At 36.1% G+C, this 23,208-nt stretch overlaps 1 pseudogene; it reads right to left on the reverse strand.

Annotated features, from left to right (window-relative positions):
* Window positions 1-2,012: 2,012 nt before the first annotated feature.
* On the reverse strand, window positions 2,013-8,201 carry LOC132623431 (cysteine-rich receptor-like protein kinase 44; annotated as a pseudogene).
* Window positions 8,202-23,208: the final 15,007 nt, after the last annotated feature.

The raw sequence follows: 23,208 nt of genomic DNA on the forward strand, positions 1-23,208 counted from the left end.
TTCCATTACATTCTTTGAAATTGTATTTTGAAATGAGGAGTTATTGGTTGAAGTTTCACATGCATGTAGCCTAATTATTTGTACCAATCTTGTTTTTGTGCTTAAAGTGGACCTTTTTGACTTGGTATGATGTTGGTGCACTTTTGAATGGAGTCCTCTGAAGGAAATTGTAATTTGATTTGCTTGAGGACAAGCAGTAGTTTAAGTTTGGGGGTTTGATAAGTTGGTAATATACTAAATTATTTCTTCTTTAATCTTAGATTGTTGCTATGTTTTGATTGAGAAAATAGTGCATTTAATGTCGTTTACTTCCTTTTTATAGGTTTATATGATTGAGAAGAGCACCGGAAGAAGCCAAGTGAAAATAAAGTAAAAAAGAGGCCAAACTGGACAGTTTTGCAAAAACTGGCAGAATTTCTTAACCCTTTGGAGGAGAAGATTGAAGCTCTTTAATGATAAATTTATTAACCTTTTCTTCAATTCCTTGCTTTGTATTACATATTTAAGTGTGTTGTATTTTATTCTATTACTTGAAACTTGTTTATGAAAATATACCTTGCTAAAGTTTTGGATCAAACTCTTGTTATGCCTATGTATTGAATGATGCTTATATCTAATGAAGTGGATCATTGTTTCTTTAATTAATCTCGTTTTGAATGATTCTTAAGGGAGTAACTAACCCTAAGACTCGCCCATTTACTTTGATTGAGCTCGGATGAGGAAATCTAGTTGGGAAAGATTAATTAACAAGAATTTGGGGCATAACCCTCATCTAATAACTTGAGCTAGGAATAGGAAAGTTACTTGAGATTCAATTGGTTGCGCTTGATGTCACACTCTAAGGCTTGGAAAAGCTTAGAAGAAATTCATTGATTTGATTGGAAGACTTTCAATGAGATTTTAGAAATCATTATCTATTAACATAAGCTCGCTTTTAGTTGTAAAATCATAAAATATATTGGATCGTTAGTTTCTAATATCCATGCTTGTGGCCATTGATCATTTTACTTGCTTTCTAGATTAGTTTAGCTTTGTTAGTTTTTAAATCAAAAACCAAAATATTATCAAGTGTTTGGCTTAGCTTAGAAAGCGATAATTCCTTACTTGCTTAAATCACCTTTATATTGTTCCCTGTGGATTCGACCCTGACTCATAGTTGGGTAAATTATATTGCGACGAATCTGTACACTTTCTCTTTGAGGAGTGGATTTTGACGTTATCAACCTTATATCTCAAATTTGGGGCGATTCCATGGAGATTAGACGTGGGTTTGGGCAAACCTCAGGTGCAGTTGGCGCCTTGGCGGTGTATGTCTTGAGTATAACTACGTAACTAGTATCCCTGCTGTCTATCTTGTTTGTCATGTGCATTTGTATTATATATGACATATAAGTGATATACATGTGTGACGTGACATACAACGTCACAGTGAATATGTTTTCCAACACTGAGAGTCCAAACCATTCTAAATTGCCTCCAATCTTTCCCAAAATTTGTATATAATTTCGTCCAAATGTTTCCCACTAATTCCAACCACACCGATTCAAAATAACTACTAAAAGAATTTCATATTCAAACTGAAGCTTCAAATGGGTCTTTAATGATGGTTCTTCAAATCTATCTTCAACTATTCAACAAATTAGGGAGAACAAGTTGAGGAAGTCATTAGAGGTGTGCTTGAAAAAACTGAGAGAGAAGATTTAAAAAAAAAAGGAGGAATAAAGCATGCGATTAGTAACATGAAAATCTCCAAAAACACCTAATTTTGTAAGTTTTGTTGGAAGTTGTACATATAATGTGAAACTTTTGTTACTATGTTTTGAAAATGAAATAGTAACGTGTTCTTTTGTAATTAGAAGTGTAATTGCGTTTATCGATCTCTGTGAATATCCCCAAATTGAATCCTTAAATCATCAATCAATCGATCATTCTCAATCTCAAACTAATGAATGTTCGAAGAAAAACATAACAAATAACTGACATTGAGAAAAGGGCAATTATATCCAAGTCTATTATCTAGGATATAACTCAGTTACGGACATCTCATTTTGTGATAAACACCTAGATTTATTTTTGGCTAGTTGATTAGATTCTGGCATTGATCTTGAATTGTAATCTTGAATAGGTGTAATCTTTGGGCTAACATCATTGTGCATGTAATATGCAGGCCTTGAAGGAACCGAAAGACTAAGAGAGAGACTACTGAACATGAGAACTACTACAGCCAATGTTGGTCTATCAGCCGCATTTTCTTGAACACACAATAAAGCTATGTGGATGCATCTTATTATGTCACCAACCATTCCTGAGCGTCCCCTCAATATGGGATCTATGAAATTTGAAGTTGTTCCTTCACGCCAGTTCCTCCAAGCCTGTGACATTTTAATTTTAAAGTAAAATAATTTATAAGCACCTGAACCCGATGAATTTGAAATTTGAAAGGTATAGTTGATTAATCGGATTGGTTACTACTTACATAGCTCAGAAGGTTTCCCACATATTCTCCATCTGATTTGACAGGGAATTTTCCCTTCATTGCATACTCTGGTGCCATATATCCACTGCAAACCAAAAAAAAATTACATAACATTCCGCAACTTAGATATGATTCAATTGCTAAAGCTTTTTGTTGAACATATGTATTTCGCTTTTCTCATCAACAGACTAAGGTAAAAAGCTAAATTTTTTAATTCGGTGGTTTAGTAGTCCAAGCAGTGGGATCAGCAAAACTAAATAAGTTGTCAAAACAGGGAACTACTTAATGTTAAAAGTCAGAGTTGTATGTCTCACTAATGAACTTAGACATTTTTCAATGAACTTGGGAAGTAATAAAACATTGTGGTGCAATTTATACTGCAAATTAGGTAGTTATGAAAAATAACAGTCTATCTAGTGAGAATTGTTGAACTTACTAGTTCCCAACAATTCTATTTGTGCTGCCTTGAGTTTCATCCATTGTAAATAGCCTGGCCATGCTAAAATCTGAGATTTTAGGATTTATTTCTGCATCAAATAGAACATTACTAGCTTTGAGATCACGATGAATGATCCTAAGTCTAGAATCCTCATGAAGATAAAGAATTGCCCTAGCAATGCCTCGTATAATTTTGGATCGTCTTTCCCAATGCATATGCCTACGTTTAAGCGGATCTGCGTTCCATTGGACAAACGAAATGACTAATAAGCTCCATATTTTATAAATAGTTCAATTTTTGTAGACGGTGTAGAAGATCATGATTCAGGGCAACTAAAAGATTTGAAGTCAAGCAATACATACCAAATATAAAGTGATCAAGGCTTGCATTTGGAACAAATTCATAGATAAGAAGTTTCTCTGTTTGATCTAGGCAAAATCTGTGTAACCTAACCAAATTCCTGTGTTCAAGCCTAGCAACCAACAAAATCTCGTTTTTGAATTCTAGATTACCTTGGCCTGAATTTGCAGTCAATCTTTTCACTGCTACTTTTTTCCTATTTGGAAGTATACCCTGAAGTAGACGAGCACATATCGGAAGAATGATTAATTATATATACTGATAGTGTCACGACCCAACCCCGTAGGCCGTGACTAGTGCCCGATCTGGGCACCCGAACCCATCTATCAAATATTATCTCAAATTCTATCAACTCATTCTAGTATATGGCGGAAGCCGACAAGGCTTTATTTCAAATTTATGTAATTTCCAGAAAAATTTCGGCAGAGTTTCCTTTGTTTTACGGACTATCCAATATACCCTGCACGCAGAAAATACCAACAAAAGCCACACAGGGCTAACCAAGCAATATATAAACATATGCGGACCGGCCGCCTCGGCGTATAGGATCGCCCAAACAACATATGCGGACCGGCCGCCTCGGCGTATGGGATGGCCCAAACGACATGTACATACATCCATACAGAAAGACCCTAACCCACAAACATGTCCACAGACCTCTAAACAGACCGACAGAATCATATGACGGGACAGGGCCCCGCCGTACCCATGAACGAATATATACAAATGCACTAATAAAAATATATATACCAAAAGTATAAGCTCCGGAAAGAGAGGAGCACTCCGAATAGCAGAAAGGGTGTCCTAAACAGGTGGATCACCAGGCTGTGCGTCCGTACCTGCGGGCATGAAACGCAGCCCCCGGAGAAGGGGGTCAGTACGAAATATGTACTGAGTATGCAAAGCAGAAGGTACGGAAATAAATCTGAACAATAATCGAATCAGATATATAGAAAATAATACATATAAAAAAAATATCAAAATGTTTATTTCCAAAGTATAAATTATGCATAGGGCACAGGAAAATGTGGTCGCCCGCCTGTCGATGGCGCCACAACACAGCATAACACCAGAAAGTTTCAAATCTCCGAATCCCCGTCACACATCACAACACAGCATAACGCCAAACACAGCATAACGCCAAACATAAGTGGAACCCGGCCCTCGAGCGAGGAGCACGGTGAACCATAATCACAGCATAACACCGGAATGTATCACAAAGCGCACGACAACAGAACCGGCCCGGGAACCGGCGAACGATATCATAGGGCACGAGCGGAGTAGTGAGGAATCATATGCATAAAATCATCATAAATCCAAAAGATAAGTAAAATAGTCATATTTGAAATCGGAACAATAATTACAACATTTTCTTCCCAAAGTTACCGAAATTACCTAAAGGGCGTCGCGGGACCCACGGACGAGTATAGGCCCGAACTGAGCCCGCCTATGAAAAACATACTCATTTTAATATCATACAAACTCCCTACGAAAATTTCAAAGCAATCCGAGCTTTTCTGAGGAAATTATGAGCGTTTTGAAGTTTTGGAATCGCTAAAGAATGAACTTTAAAACAAAATCAGCTTTCTAATAATCTTTACAAATTATGGATTCCAAGAACATAAAGGATCAATGTTTTGCCATGAACAGGCAAGGATGCCAAAGAACAAATGCGATTCATAAACATGCTCGGATTGTGAGAAATAGAGTTTCCTCGAGGCTTATATCATAGCCTATTTTAACTAAGCATGCCGAAGAAGGAAGATTACTTTACATACCTCAAACGCTCTCCAATACATCCAAACTCAAGCCAAATCCAGCCTATGATTCGGGCTGCCCACGATCTATAAACAAGCCATAAAATGCAAACATTAGCTAAAGACTTTTTGGGCCATTAAATTCCAATTTCGCCCTTAATTCTATAGAAATTCGGGCAGCATTTCCCCTGTAAATAGGCTACCCCCGAGAATTTAACTCGCTCAAAATCAACAACAACAACCACAATAACCAACCTAGTAACATTGACAACCAATCCGAAAAGCAAAATAATAATGGTAGCTCTCTTTACGCCATTCCGACAACTTCCCAATTATTCAATTCCATGGCTTACTTTAAAGCCACAATATCGTTCGTACATTTGATTATTAACCCAAACCCATACTAACAACATTCAAGAACATTCTAAACAATTCACATAATAATTCCAACAACCCCAATTTTTTTTCCATTTTTTTTTTGCGTCACAATCCACAATATAACGATGTCATTTTCATAAAATGTACAATTCATGTCAAATGCACGACCAGCCTCAAAAACAGCCCGCAACAAGTCACCATATCACTTTGGGACATTAAACTTTCATTTCTAAACTAGAAGTCATCACAACAACCATTAAAACGCTAAGCGACATTAGTGTGTTCTTTGGCATATAGCATGACCCATATTCATCTATCACTACACATATACATATATTGATGATTCTTAGCCATCCTACACACTACAACAATTTAACATGCTACAAGGAATTTATTCAACAACCCAATCACAATACCCATTTACACGGCTAGCACACACAATCACACCAACCCACTTCCAATCATACTATATTTCATGATTTGCAACCACTATAAGATACTACAAACATGAATATAACCTTCATAACACAAGAACATAATGAATGCCTTACCTTCCTTCTTCAACTTTCCAATAGCCTAGGGTTTCCAAAAGATGAAAATAATGAGTTGATCGCTCCAACGATGCTTCCACGCTACTTAGGGACCTCAATATAGTGAGTTTACATCAATGGAATAATTTTAGAGGAGCTAAAAAGAGGGGATGATTTTTGGCCTTCTTGTCCGTGAGCTTCAATGGAGGGAGCTTCTTTTTTTTTTTTTTTTTTTTGTTCAAGTGGAGAATGAAGTAAATGAATTGTGGTCATCTTTTTATCACTTAATGAATTGCACAATTGTCCCTTGGCCCACATTAAAGAGTTGTTTCCACTCAAAAGATGACACAAATTGTGTGGGCACCACAATCCACTATGCTCGGATCCACATGGAATTTGTGGATGATTTCCACTTCCAATTTATCACCTTTTGGTCCCAAAGTTTTCCTAATTGTCCCATATCAATAAATTCATGCACAACTTATATCTCAAAATAAAATCGAAGGTTAAGAATCCCGACTTTGTATCCCGAAAAATTTTGTCCTTAGCTTATCATAATAAATCCGAATTATTCCACTGTACAAAAATACGGGTTCTAACAGATAGTGTAAGATTTTTACGTTGTAAAGTTAAACTCATGCAAAAATAAGTAAACCTAATATTATCACATGTACACAGGACCAAATCCGCATTGTCCCAACTTATTAGCATTTGAGAAGTTATCTGTTGCTGCTCTAATTGTAGAAAAATCATATTGCAAGGATTCTGCGGTGCTAATATCTTCCCCATGTGTACTTCACAAACATAGTAGTAATAGCATACAACAAATTAGTGAAAGATGGTCATAAGAATTCAACTTTCCTTAATTATTGTTTGTTTATAGTTAAGCTTACTCTGAATTCCTTTCACCCGGCTTCCTTTTACGCCTCCTCATCAGGATGACAGAAATACAAATAATAAGAATAAAAATTGTAACAGTTGGCACAATGATAATGATGATTGTTCGTACTGTTTTATCATCCTTCCCCTTTGGAGCTATTTATCATCCCTCCCTATAGGAACTGTTTTATTTTTATCTTCCAATTTCTAATTCACTTATCTTACTGCCCTTTTCAGGGTATTTAAGAAACTGTTCCTACTTATTAAATATCACAAATATAATTGCTCCTATAATATAGTATGCTCTTCCTTAACACAAGTCAAAATTTGTGGTCATGTTTGAATTGTGTGATCCGCTATACATGGTGCAGCACTTTTCTTTAGTTAATGTCTTCAACAGACCTCCTTAAGTGTGAGCCTGGTTCTTTATTATGAGCCAAACACGCAGTAATTCTTCTTGATAGCTGGTGACAGTGAAATTTGAATCTAGAACCTTGTTTGCTGTGCTCTCCTCTACCGATTACCATTTTGAAATTGTGTTACTATCTCATCTGGGAACTTAGACAATTTGAAAAGGTGGGCTTTTATTTACTTAATTATGTTTTCAACAGTCACATCAAAATTGGACATTGATCAAGTTGGGACGAGCAGAAGAACAATAAAAATGTATTCACCTGCAGGTGGCGGAGCTTCCAATGCCACATCCTCGAAGAAACTGTAACTTTCATAATGGAAGTTGCACCTAGGGCGTACTATTCTGCCACCCCTCTTTCCATTGCAGGGATGCTTACGCATAGCATTAGTTAGACAATCGAAGCAATTCTGAGGAGCTAAATCAGGAGTACACTAGCATATTTTCGAAGGGGACCACCATGTATAGCACGGCCTTGTAAACTATCCAATAATTTAAATACTTCCTGCTTAAATTCCTCAGGTTTTGAGGCATTCTGGCCAAGATTGCACAAGTGATATTGAGTAGAACCTGATGTAGTGTCCAAAATGGATCGATCAGAGTACTGTAACATACAGTCATCATAGCCACCAAAAGCTTCTCTTTGGTTAGGACATAATTGTACAAGCTTTTGAGCAACATTATTGACACAACTGCGACATTTTTGTACCTCCACTTCTCCTCTACATAGCACAATAGCACTGACCATGTCGGAGTTTTGACCAATGGAAGCATTATAGAAACCATATTTATCCATATTTGAGGAAAGGGAAGAGAGGAGCGAGTTAAGATTTTTCTGGTATGCACTATTTTCAGTATAGTTACCATTTTCACCACAGACACTGTATACTAAATGAGGCAGCTGTGCTAGGATGAGACCATGAAGATGTATATGCAAGAACAGAAAGAGCTGCCACTTCTGAATAGCCATGGTAATTACGGCTGTTTAAGATGCTCAATATATAGAAGAAAATAAAATATATAGAATGGCTAGTTACAAGTGACAGGGATTTTTATAGTAAATTCAGTGCTGAATGTGTCATCGTACCAAGTAATTTGTTTATATAGGACCGAGATCTGCAAGAGCTTGAAAAGTAAATAGAGTTAGAGAAAACGTATTGAAATTTGAAAGGGTGTAGTGGACTACAGTTGAGTAACCAGAAAAAAGTGTACAATTTCTGATACATGAAATCAAGGAAGATAAGGACATTAATATTTTAAGGCTAGCTGCGTACCCCAGAGGCCTTAGCCTAGAATTAACACTCTGTTGGATTGGATGCAACATTTAAAGAAAGAAAAAAATAATCTTTTACGATCAACGATCTTAAACATGCTATAAAATTAATGTGACTATAAAAGTATGTTATTAAAGAAAAACTGAAAGTATAAAATTAAATTATATTAGATATAAAAAAAAAATATTCCCTCCGTACCAATTTGTTTGACACTTTTCTCTTTTCGAGAGTCAAACAAGTTGTTCTTTAACCGTAATTTTTTCATTTATCTTTTAAATTATTAATTATGGTGACTTATAGTACTTTTTACATAGTTTGTAAATTTTAGTTCGAATAAAATTTTATGTTCAAATACACAGTTAAAATTAATAAGCTTAAATCTCGAAAAATGAAAAGTGACAAATAAATTGGGACAATATCAAACTTCTTTCAATCAGACTAACAATTTCATTTTGAAATAATAAACCAATAAGAAAATAATGCCATGTACAGTGGAATAGGGAAAGACTTTTGACTTGGTCTATCTCTTGACTAATTGACTCTTAGAATTTATGAAATTCCACAACTCCAATTAATGGGGGTGAATCTACTGTCTAAAATTAGTTAAAAAGTATCTACTTGATGCTATTTTCTACTTTGACACCCTAATTAAAGCTTGTTCCTATTAAACACTTGAATTATACTTAAACTAGTAAATTTGTTCGCGCTTCGCGCGATTATAAAGTACTTTACTAAATTTTTGAAATGATATTTAAATAAAAATTTGTATATTAAGACATAAAGTTTAATTTACACATATTTTTTGACCTTTCTGTTCTCTTCACAACTGTATAATTTTACGTATTCAAATATTCTTTAAACAATATCATTTTGAGATCTTTAGTTATGAATTTATTATCAACAATTTTTTTTTTGGTTATGAAGAAGGAAATATATTTTCTAATTTTTTTTTACATAAATTTTAAAACTCCATCTTTATTTTTATAAATGGTACATTTTGTTTCTGACACAATTAACTTTTTGATTTTTATGTGGGTAAAAGCAGGTAAATATTTAATTTCTCCCCTTTAAAGATAGAAATTAGTACTTCAATACCTTTTTCCTAATTTTAACATGTTACAAGAAAAAAAGAGGAATGTGAAAACTAAAAAAATAAAGGCTACTACAACTTTATTTTCAATGCAGTTTTCCAACACGTAGGATATTGGACATATTGGACCTCATTGAATTTGAAAATAAGTATATTTCTTTGTTCATCCTGATTGTCATGTGTAGCTAGCAAAATTTGATTTTTTAATCTAGTTCTTCTATTATTTTTTGTTGTTCTTTTTCTTGCCTTGTTTTTCTTCCTAATCTTTTTTCAACTTCCTTTCTTCTTTCTCCCCTTAACTTGGCACATACAGAGCAACTACAATCATTGCTCTAAACATTAACAAAATTAATTTTCCTTCAAAAAAAATACACTAAGTATAAAACATCACCTTCTAATACACCAATCTCTTAAAAAAATCAATCTTTCCAATTACTCGGTACAACTTTTCACCAACTTCTTGCATATAAAACACACGAAAAAAATAAAGGCATCACGACTCCAAATTCAACCGAAAGAAAGAAAAGAGTATACTATGAGATTTTTGATAGGAAAAACTTTGCGAGACTTCAATTTGTTTATCATGTATAAAATTTTATTATGATTTACTTTAAATAATACTAAGCACATACCCAAATGTTTGTGCCGGAGAATTTAGCGTTACTCATCTCCACGTCTTCTCCCTTCACCGCCATCACTTCTGCCACCTTCGTAGCCATACCACAATTTTTTCGTTGTTAAAGTTGTCATCAATTTCTCATATTGTTCAATGATATTTTAGTATCTTCTAATGGTGGGTATGACCTTTTTCCAAAATTTAGGCTTATAATAACAAAGTCTTCCACATAATTTTAAATGGGAACTTGAGAGACAGCGTACTGATCTTCCATTTGCTCTTACTTTTTATGGTGAGGGCAGGGCATTATGCCTTTATTTACTTTTTCTTTATGACATGCAATGTAAGACAATTAATATAGCTCACGTTCTGGATAGTGAAAAGCCACCAGAAGTTTTAAAGAAATAAACGGTTTTATTTAGCACAATAATTAAGAGATAATTAGAGTTGTTCATTTTTAAATTAGAGAAAATGTCAAAAAAGGAGAAAAAAGATAAATGGCTTTTTAGGCTATAGAGAGGTGTCACATCACCTTGTCTATGCCTAGCTTTATATTATATATAGATTGTATTTATTAAACACATACAACTTACGTGGCACAATGCGTGTACCACACTTATTCTTGGAGCGTGAAAAGTTTTAAAAAATCATTTTTTTCTCTCTCCTTCCTCCCTCACTCTCTCCACCTTCCGGTCAATATCACAACTTTCTGTATTGCACAGTTGGTCACGTAGAGAGAAGAGATGAGAATCAACAACTATTATCGGAATTAACCGGAGAAGATGACCAGAAGAATGGCGACCCTTCTACAACCACCATCTGGATCATCCTTCCTTCCAACCTACAACCTCCAATTTTCTTCAACCACCAGTGCACCATCAAGTTCCACCAAATAGAGTCTCGCTGAAAAACGCGACTGACACCGGCAACCCACCAAATAGAGTTTCAATCAAACTGTTTCACTTCAATTTCACCATTCTTTCACCTCCCTCCATCACTGCCTCGCCAACACCACCATTCCACTCATTTTCCACCATTGTTCACAGATTTGAAGCACAAAATTTCTAAAATCATATTTCTACATAATAACCAAGTGTGCTTTTATTTAAGAATGTATAGGACGATAAAATCATGTCTTTAAAAGCTAAGGGAATGGGATTTACTTAGGATGTATAAGCTATTGCTTTTTGGTTGATATGGAAAGATGCTGGCACATCTTTATGTTTTTGTTAAAGATCAAAAGAGATGCTATGTCCTCTTTGTTCAACTTTAATCTCAAGTCTCAACAAATATTTTTAGGGGGTTTCCCACAATTTTTCTCTGTTTTCCGTAGCTTGATCGTATTTTTTGAACAAAGAAAAATATTTTGTTTCAGATCAAGAAGATTGAGGATTCTCTGAGAAATAGTGACGAGGCTATGGTTGGGGTGAGAACAATATATTTATTTATTTTTCTTAAAAGCCACATGGCATCTTTTTCATTTGTTATATTTGCCGTGTCTACGCATGTGAACTTCACGCATTATATTGGTTGTACGGGTTAGTCATGAGGAGTTTAATAGGTACAGATTCTTGAACTTGGAGTGCCTAATAGGAACAAGCTTAAGTTAAAGTGTCTAAGTGAAAAATGACGTCAAGTTAAAGTGACATTTGTCTTTTTATTTTACTTTTTAAAAATCATGATAATTTTTTTAATATGTGTTACAAATTATCTATGAAAAAAGTAAATATAGTAATGAGAAATACTAATTGAGTATAGTAGTTAATGATGTTCTATAATGAACTAAATGAGCAGAATAGGAAAATTAATTTTACTAATATTAATCGAAACTCTAATATCTATATATATAAGTGAAAATAACATGTAATGATAACTTTATAAATATACTTCAATGCAGATAATACAAAAATAATTTATAAAAATAGAGGTATATTTTATGATAAATTCGTAAAAGATTATCTAGTTATATTGTAAATAAATTTTAACTATAATTTAGAAGAGATTTCATTATTAACAAACAAAACTCGTTTATTTATATAGACAATAAGGAATTGACACATGCATTTACGTACATATAACATACTTAATACATGTAATATAAAAATAACAATCATAAAATATAGCATCAGATTTTGTGATAAATTTATAAAAGGATTATTCTACTTATAATGGTAACTTAAATAAAAATATATAAATACCTAGGTTAAGAAAAATAAATATTATGTATAATATAAAAAAAATATTACATAGATGGAGAGTTGAAATTATCAAGGGTAAAATTGACATTACATAGGATAAAGGAAGAGAATGTCTATTCTTCGTAGTTGATGGGAGAGTTTGATTTTAAAAGCAAAATTGAAGAGGGTAAATGATTTTCACTCTTTATTTAAAATAAGGGAAAAAGGTCGGATTTACCCCTCTACTTTACTAATTTGTTCAACTTTATCCTCTATTATACTATCTAGCCAATGTTACCCTTGCCATTATGAAACTTATTAGATTTACCCCTGGTTAACAGTTTCCCCGATCTGGCCAAAATTACTCAAAATTTGACTTTCAATTACCTAATTCGAGCTAACTGCCAATTCAAACCCGTGACCCGACGACCCGCGACCCACACCAAATCACAACCAAAAATGAACCAAAAAAGAAGTTAAATTTTATTTGCTTGAGATTTGAATCAATTAAGTCACTGGGTTTCCTTGCGTTCAAAGACGCGGCTAGAATTTTCTGAAATTTGAAATCAACTATTGTTTGAAGCTCTGTGTGGTTGTTGTTATTCGAAGCTGAGACGTGTATTTCATTACTGATCTTAGAGTTGAATAGTGAGAAGAAACCACGAAACTGCATTTTGTCTAAGGATGTTATCGAGGATACAACTCAGTTATCCACGCCTCACTTGCTGATGAAGAAATTAATTTACTTTCGATTACTTTGCTTGACCCTGACATTCTTAAAATATGTGGGTTTACATCGTTATGTGGCACTAGAAGACTCAGAGAATGGCTACTGAGCATGAGAAGTACTATACCCATGTTTGGTCTATTAGCAACATTATCTTGAACGCATAATAAAGCTCTGTGGATGTATCTCATTATGTCGCAATTCGGTCCTGTGCTTCCCCTCAGCACGGGGTCTATCAAATTTGTAATTTTTCCTTCACGCCAGTTCGACCAAGTCTGTGATATTTCAATTTTAGGGTCAGACAAAATCTCAAATTACACTACCTCTGATCCATATTATATGTCTTTTGAAGTATTTCATTCCTTTGAGAAAAACATTTGATAGCATTAATTATGGAAAGTGTTTGTCAAAATGGCAATTAGTGGTGAATTTGAAGGAAAAAAAATTAATAAGAATGCTTATCAATTTTCTAAAACATTATATTTTGGAATAATTTGAATTACCGAAACACTGATATTTAAGAGGCAGAGGGAGTAACACATTCAATATAATGCATGTAGAAGGTCTTAACTAGATTGGAATTGAGGATTACTTAATTGATTGATTGACCTGGTTACTTACATAGCTCACAAGGTCTTTCACGAAGTCTTATTTTTTGGAACAAGTGTTTCTTTGGCCGCTTATAATTTCCAAAACTAATACTCCAAAGCTAAAAACATCTGATTTGACTGAAAATTTCCCTTGCATTGCATACTCGGGTGTCATACCAACTGCAAATCAAAACAAAAATCACTAGACTTCTCTAACAATCCGCAACTTCATATGACTCAATCTTTAGTTTTTATTAATACAAAATTTTTGCACTTCATAGCCAAAGTACTGTACATTTGGTTAGACACAACTGAGAAAGATTTGATGTGTAAAATTTTCAAGCCTGCGGTTTATTTCAATGCTAAAGACTATTTTGTTAATCTTGCAAATAAATGCAAATTTACTATTGTGAGAAAATTTATCAAAGGCAAACCAACCATGGATGAAGTGAGAAAACTCTTGTTAGTCATTACCATTTGAAAGGGAAGATTAATATTGCCTACTATGACTGCAGTACTGTGTACATTGATTTCTCAAGTGAGACTGATTTCAATCATACATACTTCAAACCTTTTATTTATCCGGAACAATACACTATGAAGGTTATGAAATGGACTTTTAATTTTAAACCTAAACAAGAAACTTCCATAGTTCCTGTCTGGATTCTCATTCATAAGCTGCCATGGCACCTTTTTAGATGGGATATCATATCTAGGATGGTTCAATCTATAGGAACTGTTGTTCGACCTGATGAAGCTGCTTATAATAAAATTGGAGGTAATGTGGCCAAAGTTAAAATAGAAATTGACCTGCTCAAACCAAAACAAGACGATATATGGTTGGGGTTCAACATGCTTGATGGCTCTGAAGATGGGAGTGGTAAGAAATCGAATATGAAGGTGCTTCCACATATTGTCACTATTGCAAACTGCAAGGGCATGAAGAGAATCAGTGTAGGAACAAAGAGATTGACATTGCTGTTAAAAAAAAAAAAGGTCAAGGAAACAGCTGAAAAGAAAGACAAAAATGATAACAAGGAAACAACTGAAAAGAATAAAAAGAGTGATAGTGGTAGCAACAAACAACAAGATGAAGATGGTTTTCAAGAAGTCACTAGGAGGAAATCTAGCAGGAGGAACAAAGCAATTAGCATCAATGAACCAGATCCCTCTAAGCCTTAAAATAAAAAGGTCGATATTGTAACTGGCAAAGGGAAACAAAAGGTTGATAAGCCAAGAAGTGAACAGCCTCAACATCAACAAGTCAAGCAAACAGTCACCAAGCAAGCTAAACCAATTTCAGAGAGCAGAAGTGTTGCATCAACATACACTGCTACACAACAGGAAAAGGCAAAAAAATGAGACTCGTCAAAAAACTAAACAAAAAGAAGAGCAACAACATAGCCAACAAGCTACAAAGACCAAAAGAAGAAGTAAAAGTCAGAAGTAGGTTAGATGGAAAGACCAGGTTGAAGAAGAAATTGAGGTTCAAAAAAATGCCACTCCAATCCAGAAACAAAAGGTTGCAAAAAAACATGCTCATGACATTGAAAGCAATCAGGATATTACAAAAGACTCTTCTTCTGAACAAGAAGAAGTAGGCAATACAATACCATGAATAGTTCAGCATCTGATCAAGAGGAAGTAAATAGTAAACCCACTAGGGATGACTTAACCATAGAGAAAGAAGGCAGTGAAACCTCCAGTGCAGATGACTATGAAAGCATTGAGGAAGAACACACCGACAGTGATGAGGAAGCTGAGAAACTTATTCAAACTTTCACTAACTTCAATCAAGATGAAGAAGTTGAGCGGAAATTCTAGGACATTACTGAAAGGATACATCTCTCTCATCGAGGTAACTACACTAGGGGAGGGTGGCAGAATCAGTAGAGGCAAAAGAGAATGACACACTTCTCATTCCACTGTGACTAGATCATAGGCAAAAAATAACAACTCATCATAGTGATTAATGATTTAGTCACTTATATGGAATGTGAGAGGAATTACCTCTCAAGGTGCATTTGATAGAATCAAGCAACTCAAAAGGAGACATAACATTGCCTTCATGGCCTTGATGGAACCTTTTTATAGAAAATCAAAGATTGATAAATTCAAAAGATGGCTATGGTATCAGTTTGCATACTCCAACTGTAACAATAACATATGGATTTTCAGTGATAAATTTTTTTATTGCTCTATTGATAACGGCCAAATCCACCCTATTAATTAGAATGGGCACGGTCGTATGCAAATATAATTTACCCAACTATGAGTCGGGGTCGAATCCCACAGAGAACAATATGTAGGCGATTTAAGCAGATTAGGAATTATCACTAACAATAGCTATGCCCGAACGAATCAATGATGGTTTTTGATAAGGTTATGATAAAATACGAAAATACAAATTCTAATCTAGAAAGCAAGTAAATTGATCAATGGCAACAAGAATGGAATAAAGTAAGTTTATGTTATAATAGCAAGTTTATGTTATTTAGCCTCGGATAATGACTCTAAATTAACTTCTTCCGAAGATTAACTAGACTACCCAATTGAAGATCCCTCAAGCAATTGGGAGCATTAAGAACACCTGAATATGGCTACAAGTTGTATTGCCTATTCCTAGGTCAACTTCCATTAGATGAGGGTTAACGCCCCAAATTTATGTTAATTATTCTATCCCAACCCCGTTCTTCCTCTTCCGAGTTTCAAACAAAGTAAATGGGCGAGTTCAAAGGTTAGCTATTCCATTGAAAACATTCATGAACAAGAATAATTAAAATAGCAAAAACTTACTTGATTAAGAACAATGCAAATGAATAAATAAGCACAACAAGAGTATCAATCTTAATTGTCACCAAGAGATTTCCATCAACAAGGATTAAAAAGAAGAAAGAACATTTTTGTAGGAACCCTAGCCTCCAAGCTGCCAAAGATATCTGATGTTTTGCCCTAATTTTCTATTTATATGAACTGGAATGGAAGAAATCGTCAAATCCCAGGTTCTGGTCGAAAATTCCCGAAAAACCTTCAGTGCGATCGCTCCACGTCACTGCGCGATCGCGTGCAATTGCTTTGTTTATGTGTCGCGAACGCGTGAACTTACTGCGCGATCGCGCAGAGTCACGGACGCGCGTGACCGCGAACGCGTGAACTTACTGCGCGTTCGCGCAGAGTCACGGACGCGCGTGACCGCGAACGCGTGAACTTACTGCGCGACCGCGCAGAGCAATATTTCGCCAATAATTTTCAGAACCTCCAGTTATTTCCAGTTTTGCAACTTTTTTGCTTGTTTTCCATACTTAGGCTCTAGGGACCTCGTATTACCTGAAACATGACAAAAACTACGTAAAATGACATAGACTTGCTTAAAAACAAGTAAAACTTATAGTTAAAAAGCATCGATTGTGGTGTAAAATCACGCCACATCAACACCCCCAACTTAAAGTATTTGCTTGTCCTCAAGCAAGCCATACAAAACCATGACTCAATCTAACACTTAGATATTATAGAATAACAATGTCTACATTGGTTTTGACTTTGAACTACCGGCATGCATGTTTTTCTTCCAAGGACCCCCCCAATTTCTGTTTTAAAGCAACATACACAACTCAAGAACACTACGACTAACCATGAAACTTCAATGAATGACATCATATTATCGAACATATTATGGTGCACACAAACGCTACTTTAGGCGGTCACTTTATTTTGTTCAATTTTCATCCTTATGCCCTCACATAGACCAAAGAATGTCCCAACACACATATATACGACAAGAATGGGACGAAGACGAAAGAGAAGAGAAAAACACTCACACTCACAAAGACAATTCATATTTACACATGCAAATACCATAGGCTTGCCCTTATTTTCTATGTTCTCATCCTAGGATCGTTCGGTTGTGATCTCATTAGGACTTGTTTCGGCTTGTAATGTAGGTTTAGGGACGGGTCGGATACTTTTTGGATATTAGTGACTCACCCTCCTTGAACACTACAACATCTTGTCACCTTAATTCGCCTCTTTTCTTTTCACCCCTTTATTTTCTTTCAGTTTTCGACCTCGATGTGGTTTTACTTCTAACCGACTTACAATTCTTTTTGCGTTACAATTTTCTGCTTTTTTTTTTTATGTATAAATATATATGCAGCTACCACATCGAATCTTCACTAGCAAACTCCACCACCCCCAACTTATGTTTTGAACATGTACTCCACATTTAATTCACCCCCAACTTAGGCATTTTGCCTCATCTAATTAATAGCATCAAGGAGGGAACGGGTGTGAAGATGGATTAATTTCACAAAGGGTAAGGTTTCATAATTGGCTAGCCAAGAAAAAGGTCAAAAAGGCTCAAAAGGGAAAACTAGGGGTATTTTCAGCTTTTGGAGAGGCTTATTTAGGCACAGTGACTTATTTACACAAAGAAAGCCTAAGATCATTTCACAACCAAACTAACTTTCGCATTTCAAATAAGACCAACCGGGCAAGTTCTAGATTATATATGCATAAACAGAATTAAACTAACAACTCACACACACGTCGGCATAAGGACAATAATTTTACACTTGTGACCTCCTAAGTAGTAATTCATCACACACAACACCCCAATAATCACAATGTCATATAAAGAATCAATCATGTCAGACAATAACTGTTCTAAGTATGCATTTTTTTCAAAATTTCGAGGGGTCCAAAAATTTCAACAGAACACAATACATGCTATTAGTTACCAAGTAGTACCAAATAAAACAAAATTACTCTATTCAACCTAAGTAACATCCTAAACATGCCAGTTTCAAAAAAATAAAACCCCCCTTAGGAAAAGAACTCTGGCAAAGAAAAGCCGAGGAGGTTCCTACCCCTAACTAAAAAACTTGCAGTGTCCCCACTGCAGTACATCAACACAGAAAAACTTTTACCTCCTAGCACTGCGTGCTATGGTCATCTCTGCTCACCCTCTGAACTGGAGCTGCTGGGCTCTGGTAGGACAAAATCGTCCTCATTTTCCTCCTCTTCATGTTGTGCGCCGCATACACTCCTCAGAATGCTCATCATTTTGTTCAGGAATTTGCTTTGCTTCTTGGCATGCTCCCTCGCCTTTTTCTGCCTCCTCTCTATTTTTCCCTGCTTTTCTTTGATATGATTCATGTCCTCCACCACACCTGCTAATGTCGGACCAATAGGAACAGAGGGAGCTGTAGATGTGCCTTCTACATGTGGGCCCGCAGGGAGACTAGCCACTAGCTGCTGAATCCGATTGTCCACCCCATGGACCTGGGTGGAGATATATTGGAAAGGCCTGGCGGCTTCTTGCAGTGGTGGCAAGATTGGTATAGCCATAGGAGGGGCAGATGCCCCACCAATAGAATCTGATGCAGTAGATGTGAACTGCTCAAATGATGATGTTGCTATATCAATCTTCCTTTTCTTCTGTACATTACCAGGCCCTCTCTTTTTCAACGGATAAATCGGTCCACCAGGCCCTTTTTCTTTGTCGCCTGGTCTTGTGGGCACTCCATCAGTGGAGCACAAGTAAGTGATCAATGATGGGAAGAATAAGCTTTTAGTCCGTTCAAGCACCACCTCCCGGATTTCCTGCATAATGAGCCTCCCCACGTCAACAGGCAATCCTTCCATCACAGCACAAATTACTTTAGCCCTCTCAAGCGGCACCTTTGAATCATGTTTTGAAGGCAGCACCCTGGATGTGACAATATCAAGCCAAGTTTTGGCTTCAGCAGTGAACTCTGTAGAGTCAATCCTTTTCTGCATTGTGTTTAGCCACTTTGGTTGTTCCCCACCGTGAAGGTGGGTCACAAACCATTGTTGCCGCAGGTTTTCGTACATCTGTGCCATCTCGCTGTTGTCACCATCCTGCAGATTGTAATAGGCATTTATTCTTGAGGCATTGCACAGGACATCCACACCTCTGACTTTGACAATTGCCCTATGTGTAATGTCTGCCTCTGCAACATTTGCGTAGAATGCCCGCACCAGGGTATGATTTGCCCTGATTGGTTCATCTGCAAAGCGTATCCAGCCGCTTGTTACCAACCTTCCATAGAACTCGGGCATCTTTTCTTCCAAATTTTCTGTTACAAAGCCCCTCTCTTCAATGAAGCTCTTTCCCAGCAATCTATCATATAGCTTCGAACATTTTGCTGACTGGAAGGTGGTGGTGTCATAGTATTCAATCAAGGGTACTTGGGCAGCACTGGATGATGAAGCCATTTTTTGAGTTTAAGTACCTACAAAACAAACACAATGCATATGAACACCTACAATGATGTATAATGAGGAGTTGGGTTAAGGACATTGGGCACCCAAGTTTTGAACAGCTCTGTGCGAGCATTCTGTTTGTGAACTGGGATTTTTTCTTCAGCGCGATCGCGTGATAAGGAGTCGCGATCGCGCCATTTTGCTATATTCCTTCAGCGCGATCGCGCAGGGAAATGGCGCGATCGCGTAATTTTTATGATTTCCTTAACCGCGATCGCGGTTCAACAGTATGCGATCGCGCCAATTTTGGTCCATTATTCAGCGCGTTCGCGGCTATTATCGGCGCGATCGCGCTGAATCGTTTCAGATTCTCCCAAGCATTTTCACAAACAGGTTATGGGCATCATTTTTGGGGCTTCAATTCAATGATTCTAAGCACGTATTTTGGCCCATTTTTTTTTCTTATATCAGCACCCAACTCTCAACTCACATCACTCAACAACAAACAACAAATTCAACAATTTCATCATACATTCATGCTTAAACAAGTAAATAAAAAAAAAATTCTTTCCCAATTTCTAACATGGAATGATGATAAAAACAACCCTAGGAACAAGATAATGAAGGAATCACATACCTTGTGGTTGCAAGTTGAAGAATTTTTCCAAAAAAATTAAAATTGTGTTTGAGAGAGAATTAGGGAAATGGGAGGAATATGGGAGGAAAATGGGGGATTTTAACCCCCAGCTCGGTTTAGTAACTGACAAACGCGCCTCTGCGCGATCGCGTGGCGATGTGGCGCGATCGCGCAGAGTAAACTTACTCTTTTTTTTTTAAATTGAACGCGATTGCGTAGGTTTGTTGCGCGATCGCGTAGAGATAAATCCGGCCCTGTTTTTCCAGATTCAGAAAATAAGCAGAAACCAGCAGCTACTGATTTGTGGCTGTTCTGAAAACTCAACCTATTCAAAACAATTCCAAAAATTGTGAAATTTTGCAGATTAGTCACAAATCATAAACTAAACAATTCTAAAAAATCGAATTTCAAAAATGATTAAAAAATTTAAAAACGATGGGTTGCCTCCCACCAAGCGCTTAAGTTAACGTCGCGGCACGACGATTACCAACTTTACCGCTTTTCTCGTCATTTGGAGCTTATGAATTTGCGCCCCAACTTTGAATCAAGATTATGATGACGCTCATGGGGCGGTGGCAGAAAAACAAAGAGGCCAACTCTCGGATGTCTCATTTTGCACTTTTTGGCCTTTGAGTGAGGAGTGCCATTTTGTCTTCTTGGCATAGCAAACTTTAAAATAAAAACACTTTGTTTTTCATATCCAAAATTCTCTATTGGCTCGGTTAGTTCAACTTCCATAACATCAACCAAGCACAATGTTGAAAAATGGTTAGAATGTGGTCCAGCGCGCTTAAATTCCAAATTTGCATGAGTGTTGGCATCTTCACCAAAAAATGAACTAGAGTCTTCAAAAATCATTTCATGAACTTTTCTATGCAACTCTAGTATCATTTCTTCAATCTCGGCATCATTCACTATTTTTGGATTTGTTGGTTGGTAATTTATCATTAGCTCTTGAAAATCAATAGTGACCACTTCTTCATTGGAAACCAACTTAAAACTACTATCCATGGCCTTTTGATATTGAGTGTTACATTCCTCAATCTTTGCATTCAATTCGGCCTCCAATTTTTGGATAGCAATTTCAAGTGACTCCATTTCTTGACTTTGCTCAACATGCATTTTTCGATATTCTTCCATCATCCGTGAAAAGCCTTCACGGTGATTTCCATAGGCTTCAAGTTGTTGAGCTTGATTCATTAGCCAATCTTGGCTCAAAATTTCATCTTTGTCAAGTTTTTCTTCATAGTGAGAATCGTCCAAAGCTTGTAAAAATCCTAACATGGTGAAATCCATGTTTTGGATAGTTTCATCATCTCCATGTTGAACTACTTCCCACCAATTGGCCACAATCTTCCCATATTTTTCATTTCTCGCCATAATGCCATTCAACATTTCCTCAATTTCCTCTTTTCGAAAATTGGAGATTTCTTCTTTATGACGTAGCTCATTTTCTTCAAGTTGAACCATTTCTTCAATTTCACAACTCTCGTCGTGGTCACAAGAATTTTCGGGTTCATCTTGTAAACTTGAAATCTCTTCTTCAACCATTTCATTTTGAGGAGTCGACATTTCCATGACAATTGCGGAACTGGCATCCTCAAATGACTCATTCATTCTTTTTATGGCTTCTCCATTTTTTAAAATGGATTGTTGGAGGAGCTTTCGCTCTTCCTCCATTTTAGCTTCTCGATCTAAGTATGTTTGGAGCATTGCCATAATGCCTTCATGTCCGGCACTTTGTCCTTCATTTGTCATGTTGTTGTCCCTGTCAAACTCAAAATCACAACTAGCATTTTCGTTAGAACAACTTGGGGGAGGGGAAACAAAATAATTGGGACAATCACCCCAATGTCCACCTTGACCACCACATATATTACAAACACTCTCATCATAGGAATGAGACGGTGCACACATCTCTCTCCCGGGAGCATATTCACAATCTTGCCAAAAGTGGGGTCCTCCATAATATGGACATGGGTCATCAAAATATGGATTACAACCATCAAACCCATTTTCATTCCAAGATGCCATTTTTTTTTAAAGAAAAATAAAAACACAGATAACAACTACACAAATATTCACAGGTTCGGATCAAAGCAAGTTAGCTTATTTCCTAGATTAGCCAAAATACACCAATTGTTCCCCGGCAACGGCGCCATTTTTGATAACGGCCTAATCCACCCTATTAATTAGAATGGGCACGGTCGTATGCAAATATAATTTACCCAACTATGAGTCGGGGTCGAATCCCACAGAGAACAATATGTAGGCGATTTAAGCAGATTAGGAATTATCACTAACAATAGCTATGCCCGAACGAATCAATGATGGTTTTTGATAAGGTTATGATAAAATACGAAAATACAAATTCTAGTCTAGAAAGCAAGTAAATTGATCAATGGCAATAAGAATGGAATAAAGAAAACTACTTCTCAAGTAACGATCCAATCTATTTCACGAATTATAAATAATAGCAAGTTTATGTTATTTAGCCTCGGATAATGACTCTAAATTAACTTCTTCCGAAGATTAACTAGACTACCCAATTGAAGATCCCTCAAGCAATTAGGAGCATTAAGAACACCCGAATATGGCTACAAGTGGTATTGCCTATTCCTAGGTCAACTTCCATTAGATG

Source organism: Lycium barbarum, chromosome 12 (genome assembly GCF_019175385.1).
Source record: "Lycium barbarum isolate Lr01 chromosome 12, ASM1917538v2, whole genome shotgun sequence".
Classification (NCBI taxonomy): Eukaryota; Viridiplantae; Streptophyta; class Magnoliopsida; order Solanales; family Solanaceae; genus Lycium; species Lycium barbarum.